The following is a 25,938-nucleotide window of genomic DNA, read 5'->3' as shown; positions in this document are numbered from 1 at the left end:
AACGTTCAAAGCCGCACCTTCAGCCTATATCACGGCAACCGTCTTCTGGGACGCTGAAGGTGTTACTGAGTTTGATGTCCTCCCTCATGGTGCACCGATCAACTCTGAAGGTTATTGTGATACCATCTTGAAAGTGAAGAAACCACCTCAGCATATACGTCGCGACAAAATTGTAAAGTAACTACGCCTTCTCCATGACAACGCAACGCCTCACAAAAATCAGCGCACCCGAGAGACGCTCACGAAGCTTCATTGGACTGCTCTTCGTCATCAAAGCCTACAGACCAGGTCGCGCGTCCTCCGACTTTCATCTGTTCCGCCCGATAAAGAATGAAGTCTGCGGGTAGGAGTAGATGAATGATGTGGAGGTTACTGATGGACCAAGATGTTGGCTCCGACGACGACCAGTAGAGCTGCAGCATGCGGCGGTACAGACTCTTCCAGTTAGGTGGTGTATAGCCGTAGCATAGGCTACGTTGAAAAATACTTTCCTATACATATTATTTATAGAACGCCCCTTTAATTAAACTACATATCTACATCTACATATACAGGGTGTTACAAAAAGGTACGGCCAAACTTTCAGGAAACATTGCTCACACACAAATAAAGAAAAGCTGTTATGTGGACATGTGTCCGGAAACGCTTAATATCTATGTTGGAGCTCATTTTAGTTTCGTCCACCTACTCTCAATGGAGCACGTTAGCATGATTTCATACGGGATACTCTACCTGTGCTGCTAGAACATGTGCCTTTACAAGTACGACACAACATGTGGTTCATGAGCGATGGAGCTCCTGCACATTTCAGTCGAAGTGTTCGTACGCTTCTCAACAACAGATTCGGTGACCGATGGATTGGTAGAGGCGGACCAATTCTATGGCCTCCACGCTCTCCTGACCTCAACCCTCTTGACTTTCATTTATGGGGGCATTTGAAAGCTCTTGTCTACGCAACCCCGGTACCAAATGTAGAGACTCTTCGTGCTCGTATTGTGGACGGCTGTGATACAATACGCCATTCTCCAGAACTGCATCAGCGCATCAGGGATTCCATGCGACGAAAGGTGGATGCATGTATCCTCTCGAATGGAGGACATTTTGAACATTTCCTGTAACAAAGTGTTTGAAGTCACGCTGGTACGTTCTGTTTCTGTGTGTTTCCATTCCATGATTAATGTGATTTGGAGAGAAGTAATAAAATGAGCTCTAACATGGAAAGTAAGCGTTTCCGGACACATGTCCACATAACATATTTTCTTTCTTTGTGTGTGAGGAATGTTTCCTGAAAGTTTGGCCGTATTTTTTTGTAACACCCTGTATACCCTGCTAGCCACCAAGCGGTGTGTGAAAGAGGCCACATTCGCGCCAAAGTCATATTTCCTCCTCCTCTGTGCCACTCGCGGATCTCGCGAGGGAAAAGCGACTGTCTGAACGCCTCAGTACGAGTTCTAATTTCCCTTATCTCTGAAGGGTGCTCATTGCGCGATTTGAAAGTTGGTGGTAATAATATATGCTCTACATCCTCGACGAAGATCGGATTTCGGAATTTAGCGAGTAGCCCCTTCCGTTTAGCGGTCGTCTATCTACATGTGTGTCCCACCTCTAACTTTCTATGAGCTCTGTAACGCTGTCGCCATGGCTAAATGTACCAGTCACGAACCTGGCCGCTCTTCTTTGAACCTTCTCAATCTATTGAATCAGACCCAACTGGTGAGGGATCCATACAGACGAAAAATACTCCAATATTGGACGAACTAACAAATTGTAATCAATTTCCTTTGTTGAAGGGCTGCATCGCTTCAGGATTCTACCAATAAACCACAATCTAGAGTTCACCTTGCCCTTTACTTGTGTAATCTGATCACACCCATATACTTGACGGATGTTACCGCTTCCAAAGACAGAGAATTTATTTTGTATTCACCTTGATATACGCAGGAGGTTACACTGAATAATATTGAGAGATAACTGCTGGTCATTACCCCACGCATTTATTTTCTGCAAATCCTCATAGATTTCCTCACAACTTTCGTCTGATACTAATTTCGTGTGAACTACAGCATTATCGGCGAACAGTCTAATGCTGCTGTCAGTACCATCAACCAGATCGTTTATGTAAACCGTAAAAAGCAGTGGGCCAATTGCGCTGCCCTGGGGCATACCTGAGTTACGTTTATTTCTGTTGAAGTCACCCCATTGAGGACGACATACTCCTGTCTCTTAGAAAACTTTCTATAGAACCGCAAATGTCATCGGATAGACCGTACGCGCGCACTTTTTGGAGCAAGCGACACTGCGGAACTAAGTCGAACGAATTTAGAAAGTCGTGAAATATGGCATCAACCTGGGAGCCGGTATCTAGAGCCTGATGTGTGTCATGCTCGAAGAGGGCCAGCTGTGTCTCGCATGAACGCTGTTTCCTAAAACGGGTTTCTGCAGATGAGCTTCTCAGAATCTAGGTACGTCATTATGTCTAAACACAAAATATGTTCCATGATTCTACAACAAATCGATGTTAGTGAAATTGGCCGGTAATTATTTGCCTCGCGATTTTCTCTCCTTTCATAATTTGCTATGTGCTATGACCTGGTCTTCTTCCAGTCCCGTAGATCTTTCCACTGTTACACTGACATCAGATAGATGATGGATAAGAATGATGCTACATTTATAGCGTAGTCAACATATAATCTTTCGGCGATATCCTCTGGATCAGATGCCTTCCTGGCATCTAAGGATCTTAACTGTTTTACAATCCCAGATACACTAAACACTATGTCAGTAATCCTTTGTTCGTTAAATGAAAGGGGGAATGGTGCTGCATTCCTCTACCGTAAACGAGTTTTTGAAAGCTAGGTTTAGAATTTCGGCCTTCTGTTTATGATCATCTGTTACATTACTCGTACTGTCAGCAAGAGAAGGTATTTAATTATTTGTAGCGTTCATGGATTTTACGTACAACCAAAATTTTTGGGATTATTTTTAGAATATGGAGATAAAATGTTGCTTTCAAATTCGTTAAAAGAACCTCTCATTGACCTCTTGACAGCTGCTTTCATTTCTCATAATTTCTGTTTGTCAGCGGGGCAGTGACTACGTTTAAAATGACCGTGCAAAATTCTCTGCTTTCTCAGTAACTTCCTCATATGTTTGTGACCAGAGTTAAACCACTATTTACGTAAGTGTATTCATTTTATCATCCTTGTTTCAAGGACTTGCCGGGATGGAAATAGCTTTGTGCAAAGCATTTCTGAAGAATGCTAATTTGTCTTTATACTATAAAACGATAAAAATGCTTATCAGTACGTGTAGTATTGCGATTTGCTGATTACTTTTCGCCTTGTTTAACAATATCTGATAATGGGATAACGTAGTCGAGAATCAAGTTGTGCTAGAATATCCCGCGTTTCACAACAGGTGGCATAGGTTTACCGACAGTTGATGTATGTTTGACGAGTATGCATATCAAAATATGACATCTGATCGTTGGTTAAAAATATAACAATTTCTTATATTATCTCAGTTAATCGCTCATCACTAACCCACTTCTGCATTGTTAATCTATTGCAACCTAATTCCCTTTCACGACACTTTGGTAATTGAGGAAATCATGAATCGAATTCTTAATATTCACTAAATAAATTCGGATAACGTACTTTAATTTTATTTCACACTTCCACAGCCAAAATTATTGAAAGTTCAGTGGTATTAGTGAGTAGACTTTTATGTAAAAACAACTCTCTTACTGTTACGGCCGCATCCATCGCGAATGAATCCTCTAACAGCAGCATTCCAACTACGAGCCACTGGTTAAGATAGTTGTGGTTGACTCCACCAGTGAAGCCTGTTCGTTTCAGCGACACACTGCCTAGGACTGGCTAAAAGCAAAAAATAATAAGGAGCAGTGCTGCCTCCGGCTTATTTCTCCCCATGTTTTCTGCATTCGGATAACAAAGAATACCGCTTGCGGAGGCCAAGTCACGTTCCCCTTTAGTTCCCTCATTTCTCGCTGTCTGGTATCTGTTCCAAGTTTTGCCAGCGCACACAGCTCTGTTTCTAACAAAAACTCTATTCTCATCTCGTCTCGTACACAAAAGAAAATTCACATCGAGTCTAAAATATGTCCAAGTAGTGTCACTCTTCATCATATTCGTCTATATTGATACGGTATACTATGCTCTATATATGAGTCTTTAGCTCAGTACTAAATTACGTACAGACAGGAGTGGTAAAAAAAGAAAAAGTTGCAAATTTTCTCAGTGAAACACATAAAATAAGCCAACAAATCAACCAAGTTTTGTGAAATTGCACTGCACATCAGAATAAAAGAATCAAGTTTCTGGAACCCACTAACTGCCTCCCACTGGGGAGTATAAGTTTGGAATTTGTCTCGAAGATATGCATGACCTTCGTCTGTAACTGTGTAAAATCATGTCCGCCTGTGACGCCACACTCGGACTCGACGATCAGTGAAACAGCAAGGTGTACCGCAATTTAAAGGTTCATGTGAGCTGTAAGATGGTTTAATGATGTCACATTGCCACCAGATTTCTCCCGAACTGTGCCCAACGTCACCGTGTACGTGTCACATGACGAGAAGGTTGTCACATCCCCTATTACCCACATTTCACCCTTTATTTGATGCCTCTGCGATGGAGGTACAGACCAGCGACACCCGGAATTGAAATTACGCGAATTTCGTATGAGAGGCCGAGGAAAGCATTTCGGTCAGACCGCCGTCAGAATCGACACGAAAGGGCCTCGGGGGATGGCATAAAGGTCGTCAGTGAAAAGACCACTTGTCTTCGGGTGTTGATTTCAACACATGTCGCGGCTGAAAACGGCACTTCGCAGTGCGATGAGCACCAGGAAGATGTACTTGTCAACGTTCGCCACTGCTGACGGACATTTCAACCTCACTCTAAAGAATTTTCGGGGCTGTAACCCCACAGAAGCGTGATCGCACCGCTGTGGAGTGTAGAGCGACTCCAAGTTTTGCTCTCCGGTACAGTTAGGAACCAGTAGAGGCCAACGAAACTTAAATGTGATCAGCAGAATCAAATGATACTCACACTTTTTCAACCCTCCTGTTTACGTCCTCCTGCGGCGTGACCACACGGAAGCCCAAAATAAACATCTGCGTTAATAAAACGGCAACCTCTAAGAAACGCCGAGAACGGCAACACCCTCAACGCCACCCTCGCAACTTTCGAGGACGTTACATACACTACGTTCCCAAAAGTGTCCGGACAACTGGCTGAAAATTACTTAAAAGTTCGTGGCACCCTCCATCAGCAAAGCTGGAATTCAATGTGGTGTTGGACCACCCTTAGCCTTGATGACAGCTTCCACTCCCGCAGACATACGTTCAGTCAAGTGCTGGAAGGTTTCTTGGGGAATGATCCATTCTTCACGTAGTGCTGTGCTGAGGAGAGGTACCGATGTCGGTCGGTGAGGCCTGGCACAACGTCGGCGTTCCAAAACATCCCAAAAGTGTTCTATAGGATTCAGGTCAGGACTATGTCCAGGGCAGTCAATTACAGGGATGTTCTTATGACGTAACCACTCCGTCACAGGCCGTGCGTTATAAACAGGTGCTCGATCGTGTTGAAAGTTGCAATCGACATCCCCGAATTGCTCTTCAATTGTGGGAAGCAAAAAGGTGCTTAAGACATCAGTGTGGGTCTCTGCTGTGATAGTGCAACGGAAAATAACAAGGTGTGCCAGACCCCTCCCCCCACCCCCATTAGAAACACCACTACGCCATAACACTACCGCCTCCGAATTTTACTGTTGGCACTACACACGCTTCAACTGTCGCCGGTCTCCGTCATTCAACAAACGAGGTCGGCATGTACGCTCTTTTGCTGTACGTGTCCCTTCACATTTCTACTTCACTATCACATTGGATATAGTTGACCTAGGGAGGTTTAGGTGAGTGGAAATGTCCCATGCAGACGTGTGCCACAAGTGACACCCAATCACCTGACCTCCGCGGAGCGCCCACTCTGCTCTCTCACGTCGTCTATTGACTACTGATGTCGCTGATGTGGAGCACCTGGCAGTGGGTCTGCAGCACAATGCACCTAATATGAAAAGCGTATGTTTTTGGGGTCGTCCGGATACTTTTGATCAAGCAGTGTATACACCTGTCACGTATTTCGGCTGCTCTAGCGGCTGAAGGTAGGCAAACCGCGCCAAAAGGGTGTCGAAGGAGATGTCTAGCCCTCAGACGTCAGAGCAGCCACGAGGATAATTTGGGGTCGATATTTATGAAGGTATATATATAAGATTCTCAACGAAGTTTCGTGGGTGGCACTGAAGGCGTTGCCAAACTAAGTGATTAGTAGATGGAACTTCTCCCGTTCTATCCACGGACGTGGTAATGTTGCACTCCCGTGTGATCACGTCACGTAATGGCGGCAAACAGAACGATTGAAAAAGCGTAAGTACAGTTTGGTCCTTTCGTCGAATAGTATAGAGCGGTCCCTAGTGGTTAAAACCAGTACACGAGAGCAAAAACTGCTGCCACCCTCCAAATAGAAGTGATTACCTTGAATGAGGATGTAGTTCCACGGTGCAGTTAGAGAACGTTTGGAACGTTACAGTGTGAGAGCAGTGACAAAGGCTGTCAAGAACAGCATCCTGTAGCTCATTGCACTGTGAATTGTCGGTTTTGTCCGTGAAATGTGTCGGAATCAACGGCCAAGAGAAATGGTACTTTCATTGCCACCCTTTATGTCATCCCCTGAGATCGTTTCGTACCGATTCTGAGCGGCGCTGTGTGTGAAAAGTTTTCCTTGGAAATCCATTTGAAAACTATGTGATTTGAACGATGTGTGTCGCTCTTCTGACATACATCGCATAGGTAACAGAAGCGGTGATAAGTGGGTAAGAGGGGCTGTGACGATCTTCGTATCGTGTGATAAGTCCACGTTGGCGTTGGGCATAATTGTGGTGAAATTTGGTGCCAGTATGACATCGTTAACCTACCTTACAGCTGACATGAACTTTGTTTTTGGCATGAGAGGTGATACCTTCCTGTCTGCAGCATCGCTGTACCCGAACGTGACGTCACAGAGTGTCACGCTAACATCGGTACAGAGAAAGATCACACAGCACATTATTATTTCTCACTGGCACCTTTGAGCCAAATTTCAAATTCATGCGTTGCAGTGGGAGATAATTACGTGGATTCGAGAAAGTGATCCATTAATTCAGTTGCTCAATGTCGTATATTAAAATGTATACACTATTGTTATTAAAACGTTTCCCAAAAGCGATTTATCATCATAATCACCACGACCATCTTCTTCATTATCAGTTGCATACTAGCCATCATCACCAAGTAGACATTAATTCCTTGTTGAAGGCTTCCTCTGTACTTTTCCATTCATTATGGCTTTCAGCCAAACGTCCCTACAGTGAACCATTGGTAACGTTCCTCATCCGCCTTCCATTAGGCCATCTTGAGAGTCTTCTGTGCTAAACTGGAACCCGACAGAAAATTTCCTTGGTTCATCTACCTCGCATTGTCCGCTCCCCCATAGCCAGTCACCACACACACACACACACACACACACACACACACACACACATACTTACACAATTTATGTACCTTCGGTAATCAGTCTTCAGCCTTGAGTGGTACTTTCTTATTATGGTCCAAGTCTGACTGCCTCAAGTCAAAATAGTAATACACACTAACAGCAAATTCCGTATTACTGTACACTGAACCGTTGTTCTCAATCGCCCTAAGTATAAGACATATCAATTGAATCCACGGCTTCCGTGCTAAAGCGTACTATTTATTACAAATAAGTTGGCTTACATATTAATACAGGCTTAGGATCTATCTTTGAGATTCGTACTAGAGGCAAACAGAACGGAGCTATCATCGGAAACATAGTAAGCTGAAGTACATTCCATTAACTTCCATTTCTTCTTCATCTCTCCCAGTTTAAAGATACGTTAATGCACTGTAGGTCTCTTCAGATGTCGAATGTCGTTGCTCGATTTCCCCTTTCTTATGTAAATTCTCGTTGATTTTGTAACTTCTATGTTTAATTTCTTCAGTGTATTAGAATACTTGTATAGATTTCTGTAAAATGTATTATTTACCTCGGACTTTCGGTGTGTATCTATAATTTGTTGTCAACTTATTACTCAAAACATTGTGACCGCCAATCAGCGTTAAACTGACAACCTCCTGGTGGAGTTGTAGGATAAGACGTGGTAAGGTAAGAACATAAGACGATCAGAAACCAATGGGAAATCATTCCAGCGACGATACAGGCTGTAATGGAGAAATTCACTAATAGGCATCGGCTGTTCGCCTGCTGCTGTGCTGTTGTCTGTGGGCAGAGGCTGAAGCCCGGTGAATCCACGGGTAAGGACTGGACTCCCACACCTCATCTCAGAACATGGACGTCGAAGGCTTGGGTTGCACTCTCTGTAAATATGTATAGTCGGCAATATGTGGTAGGTATGGCCATATAGTACGAATCTTGTACAGGCACAAGTGTTTTGGAGCACAACGCTTAGGGTACAGTGTTGAACATGGTGGGGCTTCGCAGCCAACAGCCCCTAGGCGTTCCCATGTCGACCCAACCAACGGAATTTTCAATAACGACTGCAGTGGACACTAGATCAAATAGATTGTACCACGAGTCAAGGAGAAAGCATCGCTGGGCCTGGTAAATCATTTTTCTTGTTACACCAGGTCGGTGACCGTGTGTGGATACGCTGTCATCTAGGCGAGCAACCGGCAAATCGAAGCATGTGCTGCACCACAGACGCAGAGCAGTGAGGAACTGTAATGTGCCATGTGGTCTTCCACGGGACCCGTGTCAGTATTTGAGGGCAATATGACAGCTGTGAACTACGCGAATATTACTTTAGCCCAACTGTATCCCTTCATGCTTGGCGTCATCCTCATTAGCGATGGGACAGCTGTTAGTGTCAGAATGGAAGAGCCCAGCGACAGGGGTTTGAGGAACGTGATAGTTAACTCGCTTTGGTTCGTGGTCAACAAATTTGGGTACTGGTAGTTATTGATAAGATTCATCTGGCTGCGTAAGTGTAACTGGATAATGGGGATGCCGCTTTGTGCCTTTCTAACCTGCCTGATTTTCTTTTAAGTGTTCACACCCCTATGGAGACTGGCTTCCCTAGGCCTGAGAGTCCCGTCTACCCTTTATTTGTAAGTGAAGATTACAGCAAAAGGACACATGAAAGTCAAACTTAGGATAGGAGAAACGTTGAGTAGGAAACAGTACACTGTCGAATGACATGTGTACTACTCTGTCACACTTTCATGGTCTTCTAAGCTGTTTTATCATATTGTCCATTGCGCTTCTTCCTGCACACTGTTGAACTTTATGAAATTTCTATTCCTTAATGTGGTTAGAGTTGAAGGGAAGTATAGTATGATCTGGATTATTTAATTTGTTGATGTCTAAGAGAACCAATGATAATGGATCAATTGCTAAAGGGCATTCCTCTTTCAAAACTCCTTACCTCAGTATCGCTTAAAATTCAGCGATTTGCAAAGTAAAGGTATCTGGTAATAGGGCTCATGTTCAGGGAGAATCGATAATCAGCCACGGCATCGTAATGCCTCAGTTACTGGTATAAACCTCTCGCCATATTATTTAATACAGTTCGGAAACTCAAGAAAATTGTAGGTGAAAATTTATTCAATTTCTTTTTTTTCAGTTTAGCACATCAGTTAACATATTTTCAGCTTCATTCAGTTCCTTGCCGCTATGCGCTTTTGACCGTAAACCGCAACTTGTTTAATATTAAGTGATTACTAATACAGTAATCACTTAATATTAAATATAAGCCACATAGCTTCGGCGCTGGTGACAGGAAGTCCGCAGTAAATACAGTACGGCTCTGTTTCTAACATACATAACATAAACACATACTAAGGAAAGTAAATTACTCAAATATACTGTATATTGCCTTCATTCGTTGTTCAAGCATTTCCAACACGTGCTTAGGAAATTGCTCATTATACTCTGTAGTCCTCTCTGTGAAACAACAGTAAGTTCTTGACTAATGTTAGGTTTTAAGTTCATCTATAGCATATGAATTTTGTTTATTGCTTCGCCCAAAGCCCAGAGATAAAAATCACAGGTGGTTAAATAAGGGGAACGAGGGGGCCATATGTTGTTAGTGATAAGCCCATCTTGCAATACGTCATGAGTTTCCTGGAATGAGATGTTGGCTGTATGTGGCGTCGCAGAGTACTGCGGAAAGCTCGCGAAAGCGCGTTCTGCCTCAGTTAACAGGTGAAAGCTTTCTACGTGTCTCTCACAGTCAGTTCTTTCCTGGAAAACAACAGAGCCCATTATTCTCTCACCGCTAGTAGCGCACCGCGCCTATTTTTTGATCATGCATGGGAGAATTGTTTATTACGTTAGGTTTCTCAGAACTGAAATAAAGGTTTTTTTCTGAATTAATGAGTACTCTTAGGAAGAACTGTGTTCCATAAGAGAAGTAAGTTGAGTGACAGTCAATTTCTCCGTCAAGCACCCTATTCAAAATCCATTCACGAAACCGTAACCGTTTTGGAAAGTCGAATGTTCTAAATTTTTGCAGTGCAACTCTTTTATAGGACTGTATTATCATTGGTCGTTTGGACAGAATCATAGGAAATACCCATTTGCTGAGAAATAAGTCGAAGTGATTTCAAATGTTCAAATGTGTGTGAATTCCTATGGGCCCAAACTGCTGAGGTCATCGGTCCCTAAGCTTACACACTACTTAAACTAACTTATGCTAACAACAACACACACACACCCATGCCCGAGACAGGACTCGAACCTCCGGCGGGAGGGGTCGCACAGTCAGTGACATCGCGCCTCTAACCGCGCGGCCAGTTCGCGTGACGAAGTGATTTTCTAGGAGACCTTTCCAGGAGCATGCCCAGTGTTATCCAAAGTTCCTTCTTCGACTAAGGTATGTTGATGTCTACGTTTCTTGTCAAGAACACTCCCCCTACCATGAAACTTATTTATCAATCTTTGAAACGTACTCCGACTAGGAAGTTCCTCTTTACGCGATCTCCTACTATATGGACTGGTACTGCACGCACGTTTGAATTGTACAAAAATATTCGTTTGGTGAATAGATTACTTGTACTATATATTACCATTCCATTTTAAACCTTTTCACTGAGTACACTGCGCTGCGATCCCAACATACGCGTCCTACCTGCTCAAGATTTCTACACAAACAAAAGGCCTCGGAGAACAGGGGAAATGTACTGTCGGGCATCGCTGCCGCTGATCGTCTGACGGCGGGGGAAGAGCATCCCAGACAGTTACTTGTGTTAAGGATTGATTTCCGTGTATTATAACATAAACGGTTCAAAACAGAGAAGCATATTTATAGACAAATAATTGTTTGGATAAGTTTAATTCCTATTATTGAGTCAATTACAATTTTGTAAGGAGCATTAGAATCGTTAATAAGGTTTCAGCAGGCAACGTTACAAAAATGACTCTGAGCACTATGCGACTTAACTTCTGAGGTCATCAGTTACCTAGAACTTAGAACTAATTAAACCTAACTAACCTAAGGATATCACACACACCCATGCCCGAGGCAGGATTCGAACCTGCGACCGTAGCGGTCGCCAGGTTCCAGACTGTAGCGCCTAGAACCGCACGGCCACCACGACCGGCGCAACGTTACAACGAACTTGCGAAGCATCAACTTGATTTACACATACGAGAAAACAGAGTTATATTGCAAATTTAGTGCATTTATAATCTCTTTCTGTGCATCAACAGCTGTTTCCCAAACTTTCAGATATGTTAGCAATGACGTATCGAAGAATTCGTTCATAAGAAAGTGCAGTACAGCATCGTATTGGAGAAAGAGAGAACTGTACTAAGTGGTGAGGATAAATATAAACGTGCCAAAGCTTTCATACTACAGCATATTATTTCTATGTTGAGAAGTGTAAAAACATGAAAAAGCTTCCGTGTTACATCAGAGATTAATAATTATGAAAACAAAATCAAAAGTATATGGAGTGCAGTTAGTGCGGAAATGAAAAGCCTGCCAGAAATCAAAGTGATCTAGTAAATAAATCGCTTTATATACATTTCTTAGAAACTCAGTGCAGTCACCGCAAAAGGAAAAGCGTTCTACTATATGTAGCAATTAATACCAAAAGCATTCAATCAATCTGCAATTTCTTCCAGGAAATTCTTTTCTTAATAGCAACTGAACTCAGGCACATATTTAATGTAACACTTGTCTTTCCAGCAAAGTACACTATTGTTAAAACCCTCTTGAAGAAAGATGTTAGCGCAAATGGAAATTAATCTCGATGGTAGCACTTCTAAATTGCTTCTTAAAAGTTTTGTGATTGGCAACGTATCCAACAATAATTGATTCCGTCTTTAAGTCTCACTCTGATTCTTGTGAGTCACACAAAATTTGGACTCCAGAAGGGCCTCTTCACTGAACATGTCGTTTACCATTTCACTGACGGAGTCTGAAAATGACTGATTCATCTGTGATCCGATTAAGGCAATTCACACTGCAAATCCGTGCAGAATCCTGAAGTTTTTGCTTTTACAGCTATAATCAATGATAGATACACCTCATATTTAACTTTCATCGAGCTTTAATAAGGAATCTTCTTCTCAGCGAGGGTAAATTACTACTCGTATTCCACAGAACTCAGTTATGAGACAACTCCTGTTTTGGTATATGAAATTAACTTTCATCTCAACTTAAATAGTGTTGTCTGCTGTCGATGCGATCATTACCACAAAAGAGACAATAAATGATATTTTCAAAAATATTATTTATTAGTTTTCAATAAACTGTCTATCACTTAGAAAAAAGACACAGTTCGTGCTGATCTTTACAAGGAGCGATATCATCAACAAGGGAAACTCGTGGTTCAAAATTTCTGGACATGCTTATTGATTTAGAACCTGAACTGGAAATTACACATTATGAATCTTCTCGAATCTTTAAGTTGAGTCACATTTTCGCATCACGTAATAGTTACCTTCTGTGGTGAAAGCATCAGAAAATTAGATTATTATATTAATTTTCATACCTTCACTCATAGAAGTCTTGTGGAAGTCTTCCATGTGGCAATTTCACGCACTGGCCCAAAATATTTGTGATAGAGAAAGTTGGTTTAGGGATAGTTACCTAATTTCCATTCTCGAATTTTATGAAGGAATCTCTTTTAAAAATTAATGGTGCTAATACAAGCTTCATAATACATGTACTCTCTTATGAAGTTCGGTGTGAAAAATGAATCACAATTTCAAATTAATAGTACCACTCATAAATATGGTACTAGGAGCAAAAAAGTAACAACTGAAACCTACTCTTGCATACAAAGAAAGTAAATAGCTAATGTCATTGGGAATTAAAGGTACCGTCAGTTAATGAAAGCTTAAAAAACAAATTAGAATAATTTGTGATTAACAATTTTGTCCACTTTTCTGCTTATGGGGTGACTATTCGTGGATTGGAGAAAGGGGAACATCCAGATGTGTACACGCAGCGGAGTCTCCTGTTGATACATTTCGCTGAGCTCCACAACAAAGTAAGAGCGGCAGATACCAATGGCCATCGACACCTGGCGCCCTTCCCCTTACCCCACACTCAGCAAGAGTCACAGCAAAACAATCAGATGAGTCATCACATGTTTACGCTCAAGAAATCTGATGCAAATACAATCACGCCAAACGCGAAAAGAAATTAAGCTTTCGTCACATTTCTTACGTCAACAGAAACCATCAGTGCTCTAAACACGAAGGGATCAACGTTGTTGTAATATGACAGTAGCCACTTTGGCGTTATCGAAATCTGATGGTCCTGTTCGTTGACCACATGAGCTCCAGCTTGCAACTCATATCACCGTATTAAGACCATTTTGCTCTTTCGGTTATGAGTGAAATCTGATGACGTAATTCATAAAGGAACTCCAAAAATTTTTGCACGAACCGTTGTCAAACAGAGCACAAATGACCTTTCACACGCCACGTGTATTGCTCATTGGGGACTTCACTCTACATGTTATATTTATTTCCATCCACCAAATACCATCTGCGTCATTTTCGCTACAAAGATTTAGGCAGCCTGTACAGATAATTGTAAGGGCTGTGTAACATTCCTACCCTATTAATATCGTAGCTTTCACCAGCGTGAACGTGCAATAGTATCATGTGTGTTGTGTTCAGGTGCAGGATATGTGGGGACTGCCATAGTTATAAACACCTCAGTGCACCACGAAATGTGGCGTATGTATAATGTACGACAGGAAACTTATCTGCATGGCCGTGGCAGGCCGCAGAGATCCATACTGGGCTCTTGACACACCGTTGCAGCGTTGTTACTGAAGCGACAGTGTTTGAACATACAGGTCACGGGCATCTACTGCTCCGTGCACTTACATCTTCCTTACCTCTTGAAACATATGGCGCCAAACTAAAACCGTCTCATACCTAAGTGGGCTCATCTGTTGAAAATATTGACTGCTGATAATTCTTACTTTGTTCCTCATTACGTCAGGAGAACTGTGAAGGCAGGAAGAAGTGCCCTTCCTCGAAAAAGACTGCATGCACATATATGTCTAAGGTCAATAAGACTGCTTATACGATCACCTGCATAAACAGATAGCTTTCTCCTTTCCCTCTTTATTTGATGCAGCTCGATTAGATACCTTCCGTCTATCACGAGGAAATTTGTCACATTTCGAATCCTGCCTCGGGCATGGATGTGTGTGATGTCCTTAGGTTAGTTGGGGTTTAAGAAGTTCTAAGTTCTAGGGGACTGATGGCCACAGATGTTAAGTCCCATAGTGCTCAGAGCCATTTGGAACCAATTGAGATATTTTACATTTTAGATAGTGGGTCCAGAAAATAAAGAGAGCACATTAAAAAAGAAAAAAACATTGCAACTAAATTTCTACAACAGTGAAATTTTGGAGACTTGGGGAATTACAGTAACTTGCACCTTCAAGAAAAATTCTCTACAATGAGGCGTTAGACATCATACAATACTTATCAGTAAAATAGCAGCACCAGGAAGTCGAGATGTAATTAACACTAATTTTACATAGTGTGCGTACACTGCATTTTAAGACGAACACGTGATCAAATTTGCAGGTGATTGCAAGTTGTACGAGATGCTAAATTTAGTGTACAAGGATGAAACTTTTGTCAGCCACAATGGCAACCGAGCTGGGCATGAACTGTGCGTGGACAGGTGTAGCCCTACATCATTCCATGCTGCTACAACTCTACACTAGGGATTGGCAAGTGGTGAACGGACAGATTCTCTTCAATCAATGGGCAGATGTTTTCAGTGGGTGAGTATTCTGGACAATGTGCTATCCAGAGCATCGGTCGAACATCCTTTGTATCGAGGCAGGTCAGAATAGAACAATATCTTGTTCAATGATTACGTCACGAACATAATGAAGGTAAGGCAGAGTCAGCGCTATTAACAAGGGAGCAATGTGGCAGCTGCTGCCCAAGTTAGTGGCTTCGTGAGAGGAGACGTGTTGAGTCCCATATCATCACGTCAAGTTTTGTGTCTGTATGCAGTGATGGATGCAATGAGGTGACTTTTTGTCTTATCAGGGCCCCTAGACGCAGATGTAAATGGAAATGGGAGCCGTTTGAAAAGACTGCGCAGTGCAACTCTGTTGTCCAATATCACTGTTGGGCACAACCTTGTGGAGCTCCCTCTTTACTGCCACGTCAGCAGAAGCCATAACAATGCTCACTGCGAGGACAGTCAGTAATTCTCTACACGTCGCCGCACTGTCCGTGTAGATACATGTCTTGTTGCAAAGAAATCAGTTGTCTTGTTCAAAATATGTGAGTTGTCTGTACGACTCTGCATGGTACAGCAAATATTATGTCTCTCAGAATTTCATTAATGGGAACAGCGAAAACTTCCATAGCGTAGCTTATGGGCCTCCTAACCCACCGATTCCATACTCGCATGAGAGTCGTGGGAAGCAGATCAAGAGGAGCAGTGATATCATGGAACGTTAAACTGCAGCTTCGTCAGGGTACGATTATGCAGCTATCAAATTAGTCCTCCTTCCACGAGGCGTAAGACTATATTCTCACAAAGAAATTTCGTTTAAATGCGATGTCAGAATGAGGAACCTGCACGCAGTTGAAATATCCTCTTCATGTAGCTACGCCTCAACTGTTAATCATTTACATCTTCAGGCATGTAGTGTACCTCGTGGAAGTTTCAAATTTGCTGCATGCCGCCTACATATTGCAGCAATCTCATTAAGACCTCTAATGACAAGCAGTGTAGAACGAACGCTTTTTCCTTGCACTTCAGAAATCTATGTGAAATTCAAATAACTACCTTTAACTTCGAGCAACTTAATACAGAAATCGGTGACTTAAACTTTACTTGAAGTTTATTACCAAAGAACCGACAATAATAAATTTCTGTTATGACAGGTGCATGTAGCTAGCTAACATTTGAATTGAAATGAATTGAGAACCACCACACTACACGTTATGTAGCTCTCAAAGTATATGGTAAATTTATGACATATTAAAATGGTAAGGAGTGGTAAGCTGTCAAGCCCACAATCAGAAAAATAAAAGTTAACAATTATTTCACCCCAGCACTTTTACATCAGGTACACGTTGGTAGTTTCAACACACTTCATTGTTGAATTGAACACTCGTAAGGTACGTTCTAAATTGTTTAAAAGCAGCAAATAGTAAATCAGACGCTTTAGACGTCGATACACTCTCTTTTAAATGTAGGCTATCTGTGTCGCTCAGCGTTCAGTTCATTTCCAACTAACTAAGTGACTGACTGAATTCCAATACCAGGAGTTAAATTACAATCCGCGACTTAATAACAATATCAAAACAGCAGCCCACACGCCGACGAAACAAGTTAAAGACTCATTTCAAGAAAGCTTCTTTCAGAAGCTGATACAAGAATTATTTACATTCGCCGTGGACCTCAACTGACCTCTGCACCTGATTTAGGCACGAATAATGAAAAAAATACATTTTACAGTTCTAAAACACGAACTAACAACATTACCACACAGGCCTTAAAGTTGTAAACAGTTACATATCATTTAAGCGAATGGACCAGTTTTGCACATTTTCCACAGCTCAACAGAATAAATCAGTTTATAACATCAGTCTTCCAGTAACTCAGTTCACTGCACAGCTCCTTGCCAACACACACTCATTTAAACCGAATACCACCTAATACGTAGGGGAATCACATCTGCGGAATTTACTCTTAACTGGTTATAAAAATATTCAACTGCAGTGACAAACCATAAAGACAAAACTTTAGCCAGTCAACGGCCGACCAACCAATTCAAAACATAGTGAAGTTTGCTGCAGTATCCCACCCTCGGGTTACTGCCGGTATTCACCTTACTTAGAAAGAAACGAGCTTCTCGTCCAGGTCGTGAAGCCCCAAGGGCTGACCACCGGCCGCTGTGTCATCCTTTGCCTTGCAGCGCCTTTCGAATGCAATATGGACAGGCATGTGCCCAGCACACCAGTCCCCCGGACGTTTCGCAGAATTTCCAGATCGTGAAGCCATTGCCAGACGGTAAAGTAGCTCCTCAATTACCACCACGATGCGGAGTACACCCCCACCAGTCTTCTCACCAAGGAAAAATCCATGATAGTACTGGGAATCGGACCCGAATCCTCCTCATGACAGCCATCTACATGGACCCCTCAGCTACGGAGATGGGCATCTTAAATAAAAGGAACATATGAATTCAATATATTGTACCAAATTAGTTGGCACTTGATTTCTAAACCTCCAGTGCAGAACAAATTTGTTCTGACAAATAAGTGACGGTGTAGTTAATGTCGCTCGAGCACTATCAAGATTCAGTATGCAATGTTGGTTTTGGTACCAGGAAAAACGATTCAGGTGTCACTCAGCAGTTGGAGGCTCAACATTAACGTCCGTTATATGATGGTGACAACTGGCACAACGGTGTCATAGCAGGTTCACCTCAATGAAATACTTTCTTTGCGAGATCAGAACCTGCATGGAAATGTTCTAGACCAGCAGTGGAAATACCATGAATGAACTGAAGAACTGATATGTTACTACCAATGACATAGCCAGCTCCAAATTGGAAGTCCCCCCAGACTTTCCGAGTTGGTGATCGCCACTGGGTGTCGCCTATGTTGACGTGCCCTCTGCTGCCAGAAGACTCCGTGGTCAGCGAGCTTCCAAAGGCCCTCAAATTGAACCACGCTTGCGCAGAGTCTTAAAACCTGTGCGTGCGGAGGTAGCGCTCTCTCGCGACGCACAGAGGAAATTCCAGACAGGATAAGTCTACACGCCACCGCTTGTATACCATATATCGATAGGAACGTATCAACTATTACATAATTTTAAAGTGCATACTGCACACATATATGATCTTTTTCAGTAAACACCTGTTTTGTGTGAGTGTAGTATTCAGAGCGTGTAATTGTGAGACTTAACTTATGACGGTGATAAGGAACTCAGTCATCGAACGTTCTGGATTCAAGCCAAATTAGACGAGGCAAGGAAACTAAGAACATTTTATCCAAGGACTCAGTTTGTGAAAGACTTCGTGACCATGACACTATTGTGTAGTGTAATTTGTGTTGCATAAACACCACTCAGAGCTGGCAGGTCTTAAGCCATGCAGAAAACATACTGCTGTATGAGAAAACAGGAGCCGGCTGAGGTGGCCGTGCGGTTCTAGACGCTGCAGTCTGGAACCGCGAGACCGCTACGGTCGCAGGTTCGAATCCTGCCTCGGGCATGGATGTGTGTGTGGTGTCCTTAGGTTAGTTAGGTTTAACTAGTTCTAAGTTCTAGGGGACTAATGACCTCAGAAGTTGAGTCCCATAGTGCTTAGAGCCATTTGAACCATTTGAGAAAACAGGATATAACCAATTCGTCCTGATATAGTTCCCAGGAGGTACACCATAGCTATGGTTAGGCAGCTTATTGACCATCAATGTAGCCATTAGTTCTCCTCCACAGGAGTCATCAACCACCGCACAGCGCCACTCATTCAGTCATTTACTAAGCTTTTTGAGAAGTTAATGTACTCTGGGGTTTTCATTCACTAGTGTAATACTGGGCTACTTAGGGAGCCACAGTTGATTTAAAAACGGCCCCTCCACTTAGGCAGCTGTTTATAAACATCCTGTACCAATAATAAAATTCTTAAGCGATAAAATACCACCAGTGAGCTATCAAAACTTTTGTTCCCGCCAGTCATAATATTCTAATGGGGATATTAAGTTATTATGAAATACGTACTTCAGTGCATGCCAGATTCAGTTGTTATTTAAAAAAAAAACAGAATGCAGCAGTTCATCCTAGGCCCCTCGAGTAAAAGAAAGAGGGATGCCACGTAATGTGTATGAGGAAAAGTTACGGTGGGAGTGGGTTTTCTCTGTCATTGAAGTCACACACACACGCACACACACACACACACACACACACACACACACACACACACAAATCGAGCAGTCATCTCCTTAGATCGTTGGGAGCAATAATGACAGCCTCACCATATGTTTATCGACGTATGAAATTTTTTAGATACAAAGCTTCCGAATTCGAGAGCACCGGAGATATTTACAAGTGCAATGCTATAAGGGAAAATGTTTTGCATTACCCTTTAATCAATCTAACTCTGATCAGGGAGAGATGAAGTACACAGCTATAAAAATCATTGACACTCTACCCTTGGAAATAAAATCTATGACACACAGCAGAATTTCTTTCAAACGTAGATTAGAAGTATTTCTTCATGTCAGTTCATTTTGTATAATTCAGAAATCCATAAACAGAAATAAGTTGTCATTAACCGGCGTCGTTAACCGTTAACCCTCTCACTGCCAAGGGAAGGGGGGTGGGGTACTATGTACCCACCTTTTGAAAATATTTTAATTGTCAGACACTTCTCATTTTAAAATTTTGAAAAACTGTTTCTTGTTTCATTTTTTTTTCAATTAAACTTAGCTCATAATTTTAAGTGGCGGTGCTGAATGTGAATTTTCACAATGAATATGTTTTTGAGGTTCAGTACCGTACTTACGTGTCAGCATGACTTTAAAATGTATGTTGTGCATAAGAGTCAGCAATAATTAACGAAATCAATACCGTTTTAAGTTTTTTATGCTGGGCACAACATAATAATCCCACCCCCCTTCGGTCGATAGTATGGGTTGCACACAAGTTCACTGGTATTCCTGAGAGTGTCCTGAAAGATATTTGTGCATTAGTATTTCTAAGAGTGTCCTAAAATATGTCTGAGAGTGTGCTGCAGGATATTTTCAAGTTCTGAAACCCACTTACACATCAGTATCATTTTAAAGAGTCTTCTGTTAATGTTAAGTCAACAATTAAAATTCCTTCAAATATTTTTACGGTGGGCATAACGTACCTTGCCCCCTCCACCACAAGCTCTATGCTCACCCTCAGTAGCACACGTTACTTAAAATGCATTAGTACTGCGAGGCTTAATAAGGAAAAACAGGAACTGTAAATGGCTAGGAAGTAGGCATTGAAATACTTTTCATCTATTTTTTAGCATGTGCTGTATATTTGTTCAGTTCTAAGTTCACACGTTCCACATGATGACGTGTATCCCGAATATAGTACGTGGAACACGTATGTAAGTAACTCATCCATTATACACTGAAGGCGAATTTACAGTTGTACTTCCTGGGTATACAAACAGGCTTTCCTTTGATTTGGCCTTCATGAGAGTACATCGTCAATTGCACTATTTGGCCTTGAATAACTGTGCTATTCAGCCATCGACAGTAACACTATTTAGTCTTAAACAGCTACAATAGTTAAATATTTTAGCGTAATTCAACGTATTATACAGAAGTCATAATATATATTTCCTCTACAAAATATGTTTACAGACTGAACTGTTAGGTCATTATACAGAAACAGTTTTATAACTAACCACTAAAATAGTGACTGTACCTTCTATATAAGCATCTGGTTAGAATTTAACACTGGTAACTAAAATACGTTCTATCAGAGATATAGGACTGTCTTATCATTCTTTATTAGAAGACTAGTAAAACTTGTAGAGAATGGTACCATAAGCTTTCTTAGTTCTGAGAGGAACTGTTTTCTGTGTTGCTGGAAATAGGAAGCAAGGAAGGTTCAATTATTAATATTTTCAGAGTCTGCATTATTACAATCACATATCTCTGAATTTCTTAGTTTAAACAAGAAAAATGTGCAGAGACATTTCCATGTATGCCTCTCTTCCAGAGGATTGTAAAGATGGCTGTGTGGTGTACAGACATGTTACGCAACAAAGATAAGACTTCAATGTGGGGGTTGAACACATCACTTTCCTTTGCTTGCGTTTGATATTTCCCAACCCTCTTCTTACTGGGATGTGACTTTCATTTTTAATAGTGTAAAAAGGTGTTGAATGGTAGATGGATATCAAGATCAGCTTTGGATCTAGCAGCAGTCATTTCCAACTAATCTACTGCTTCGTTCTACAAAATGTCTACATTAGCTTTTATCTAAAGCAGGTTATTATATTTTTTCTTCGAGTACCTTCTTTTACTTAGTGGGCTATGACGATAAGAAGTTCACCACTGTGTTTTGGAAGTCATGGATGTCTTGTGACCCATCCAACCTGCAGTTCCTGTCAATAAAATAATTATCACCTCTTCTTATGCTGGCGGTAACGCCTTTCATAACATTAGTGGACGACTCCGCATTGCGTGGTACTGACACGTTAGTTTTGACCTGATAGTGTTTAAGAACGTAATACACTATACGAATCTTGCTTCTCCACTGAGTTGCCGCATGTAAATAGTTTTTAACGTTATTGTTGCATCAGATGGGCTGCTACGTTATCATTCTTCTCAGATGACGTCCTGTAATTCTTCACTTTCCTGCCTGATAAGTTGTTTCATTGGTAATTAACTCTGAAACGTGGGAGGTAACAGACAAATTGTGGCGCCCTGAAAATATTCGGAGTTGGCGTGGCTTTACGCGCCGCTCGGCGGGCGGGGGACGCTCGGCAGGCCGACCACGTGGTGCCGGACGTTGGCCGAAGCAGGAGGAGTCCAGCCCGATCACGTGGCTGGGAATTCCATGGTTACACTGTGACGATGGAAGAGACTTATATGCCGAGAGTGCCAAAGATGGCAGACATTGTGAAACCATCATGGCAGACATTTCACAGTTAGTATAGAAATTAACAATAGCCAGATGAATCATGATACCTCAAAAAGAAAAGAGTACTTTACCATTATTTGGACGACGATTCTGATGGTGTAATTATATTTTCAATATCTTTATTAGTTTAAAGTTTAGTATCCGACTGTAAATTATACAAGTAACACCCAGCAACGAGTTTCCAAAATCTAAACGATTCATCCGATTTTGTCGATCGACGTGTCTTCAGAATGCTATTAGTGTAAACCTAAATTGGTGTACATTTCAGGCATTTAACTTGAATTGTACATGAGTTATTGGATGTCAAAGTGGCCGATTACTTTCGAACGCGTCAGGCCATAAGTACTCCACAGTTAAACGAAAAAACGATAGCAGCATGCTTGTAAATTTATTTATTCGTCTATGTCTTTGTTTATATCTGATATATACTATTCATGAAGAAATTGGTTAAATACTTACTGTGTGTTAGAGAGTACCGAAACATTAGGCCCCTAGCCTACCTCTTGCTTCCTTTCTTTTGATATATGTTCATTTAATTGTTTATAAATTTAATAATGTGTGTTAGAGCGTGTTTATGGTCCAGTCATAGGAATATTTATTTAGTTTCAAGTATTGAAATGTAAATCCAGTATTTCGAATGTGTTTCATTGCGTTTGTGAGTGTGCGTTGGCTTGAAGACAGGGCGGGAGCGCTCTAGCCAATCACAATGATCATTCCAAAAACGACACGTGGAGAGACTGTATGGAAATGGGGAGGTGCATCGTTCCTGGAGAGGACACAAGTGAGTTTTGGGGCAGTTCGGGAGAGTGCGGTGCGAGAGACAGTCGCACAGGACACGGGGAGTCTGGACAGGAGGGCGCGAGAGACGCACGGTCGCGAGAGAGACTTGGAGTGTGGAGCGGTTTGCGCGCGCTTGCGACAGATAGAAATACTTCGGAGTGCCGACTTGTTTACGTGTGAGATTTCCGTGGCTTCTACAGTGAAGACGTAGTGTGCGTTTAGAAGTGAATATCTCGAGAGCTATGTTGTGGCTCATAACTAATTACGTGAAGTAAGAATCTATTGTTCCCCCGTTATTAAATTTATATTTTATTTAATTGCTTGACCATCGACACCAATAAGTGTTTGCAGAAATATACCGCATTCTCAAAAGTACTTCTACTATCATACTCATCATTTAAAGTCGTTAAGATATTACCTGCTGATTTCATTTAATTGCACTCTTTCGTTTAGAAATTTATACGTTACATTCGCAATTGCCGAGTGATAGGAACCTATGACCATTCGATTCATGTGTATACTTAAATTGTATACTGTAGACTCTGCAGTAGTTGGCTTGTAAAGCGGCAACTACGTATCCCCGCCCCTAGACAACGAAACCAGCCAAAACTTTTAATATTTCAACTCTAAGTCAGAGGGTACATACTTGAGGACCACCACATCACACTACCCTCATTTTCCTTTGAAAGCCCGCAAACGGTACACCGTATGGAAGATATTTCTTAACAATTATTTCTCAGCACAACATACACCCTTACAGACATTTCTGCTTTTTTGGGATCATTCTGTATAGTCCGTGTTAAGTGACGCTTGAGGGGGTGTACAGGTCGACGCCACGGGACAGTGGATACTGGAAACCTGTGCGACTCACTGTATAACCTTTGGCAATCCGATTGAATAATTTTGGTTTGGCGGATGCCACAGCAGCTTTACCTATCATGATATGTATTGCCAAACGTGAAGTACAGAGCATGTGGTACTACGGTACGGGGATGTCTTTCATTGTTATGGCTCGGTCCCCATATCACGCTAAAAAAAACTCGAAATGCAGAATGACATGAACACATTTTACGTCATTGTGTACTGTGTAAATTGGAGGAACTATTCGGGGACGACGACTGCATCAGCATGACAATTAATGGTGTTATAAGGCAGCATCTGTGAGCAAAGGATTTTTGGACAATAACATTGCTGAAAAGGACTGGCCTTTACGGATTTCCAGCCTAAACTCAAGGGAGCTACTCTGCGATGAGCTGGGATGTCAGCTTCGCAGCCGGCCGCGGTGGTCTCGTGGTTCTAGGCGCTCAGTCCGGAACCGCGCGACTGTTACGGTCGCAGGTTCGTATCCTGCCTCGGGCATGGATGTGTGTGATGTCCTTAGGTTAGCTAGGTTTAAGTAGTTCTAAGTTCTAGGGGACTGATGACCACAGATGTTAAGTGCTCAAAGCCAGTTTTTTGTCAGCTTCGCTCCAGACCTGAGCGGCGTTCATACTTCCGCTGACAGACCTATTTTTCTTATTAACCTTCTTGGTAAGGTATTTGAAAAACTTTTATGTAAAAGGTTACAACATCACAGACATGTATAGGGGATGAGTCCTCACCAGCACTCCTTCAGAATAGGTAAGTCAGCTTGAAAGACATAAGCAATAACGCCATATCGCTAATTGCAGGTACAGATTTTACTCACGTTCTAGCGAAGATCGTCGATATTACTCACGCTTTCGATAACCTATGGTGGCCGTCTTTGGTCGCTTTTGGAGCTACAGTGTCCAGTGGCGCTGCAGTACTGCCTTAGAGACTAATGCAGCGGCAGACATGCAGTATCAGAAATCATTGGAATGGCGGAAAGGTCCACGGGACTGGAAGAAGGCCCAGATCATTGCAATCTATAAAAAGGGTAGAAAATTGGATGCACATAATTACCGGCCAATTTCACTGACATCGATTTGTTGTAGAATCATGGAACATATTTGGTGTTCAGACATAATGTGAAGCTCATCTGTAGAAACCAGCACGGTTTTAGGAAACAGCGGTCATGCGAGACACAGCTGGCCCTCTTGGTGCATGATATACAACGGGCTCTAGATACCGGCTTCCAGGTTAATGCCATATTTATCGACTTTCGAAAGGCGTTCGACTCAATTCCGCACTGTCGTTTGCTACAAAAAGTGTGCTCTTATGGCCTGTACGATGACATATGCCGTTGGATAGAAAGTTTTCTAAAAGAGAAAGAGCAGTATGTTGTCCTGAATGGGGTGACTTCAACAGGAATAAGCGTAACTTCAGGTATGCCCCAGGGCAGCGTAATAGGCCCGCGGGTTTTTACGATTTACGTAAACGACCTGGTTGATGGTATTGACAGCGGCATAAGACTGTTTGGCGATGATGCTGTAGTCGACAAGAAATTAGTATCACACGAAAGTTGTGAGCAAATCTATGAGGATTTGCAGAAAATAAATGCGTGGTGTAATGACCAGCAGTTATCTCTCAATATTATTAAGTGTAACCTACTGCGTATATGAAAGTGAAAATCCCCATTAATGTATGAATACAAAATAAATTCCCTGTCTTTGGAAGCGGTAACATCTGTCAAGTATATGGGTGTGATCAAATTACACAAGTAACGACCAATGTAAACTCTAGATTGCGGTTTATTGGTAGAATCCTGAAGCGATTCAGTCCTTCAACAAAGGAAGTTATTTACAATACGTTAGTTCGTCCAGTCTTAGAGTCTTGTCCGTCTGTATGGGACCCTTACCTGTTGGGCCTGATTGAATAGATTGAGAAGGTCCAAAGAAGAGCGGCAAGGTTCGTGACTGGTATATTTAGCTATCGCGAGTGCGTTACAGAGCTCATAGAAAGTATGAAGTGGCACACACTTGCAGATAGACGACGCGCTAAACGAAGGGGCTGCTCACT

Source organism: Schistocerca americana, chromosome 8 (genome assembly GCF_021461395.2).
Source record: "Schistocerca americana isolate TAMUIC-IGC-003095 chromosome 8, iqSchAmer2.1, whole genome shotgun sequence".
NCBI classification, from domain to species: domain Eukaryota; kingdom Metazoa; phylum Arthropoda; class Insecta; order Orthoptera; family Acrididae; genus Schistocerca; species Schistocerca americana.
This window is presented reverse-complemented; position numbering follows the sequence as displayed.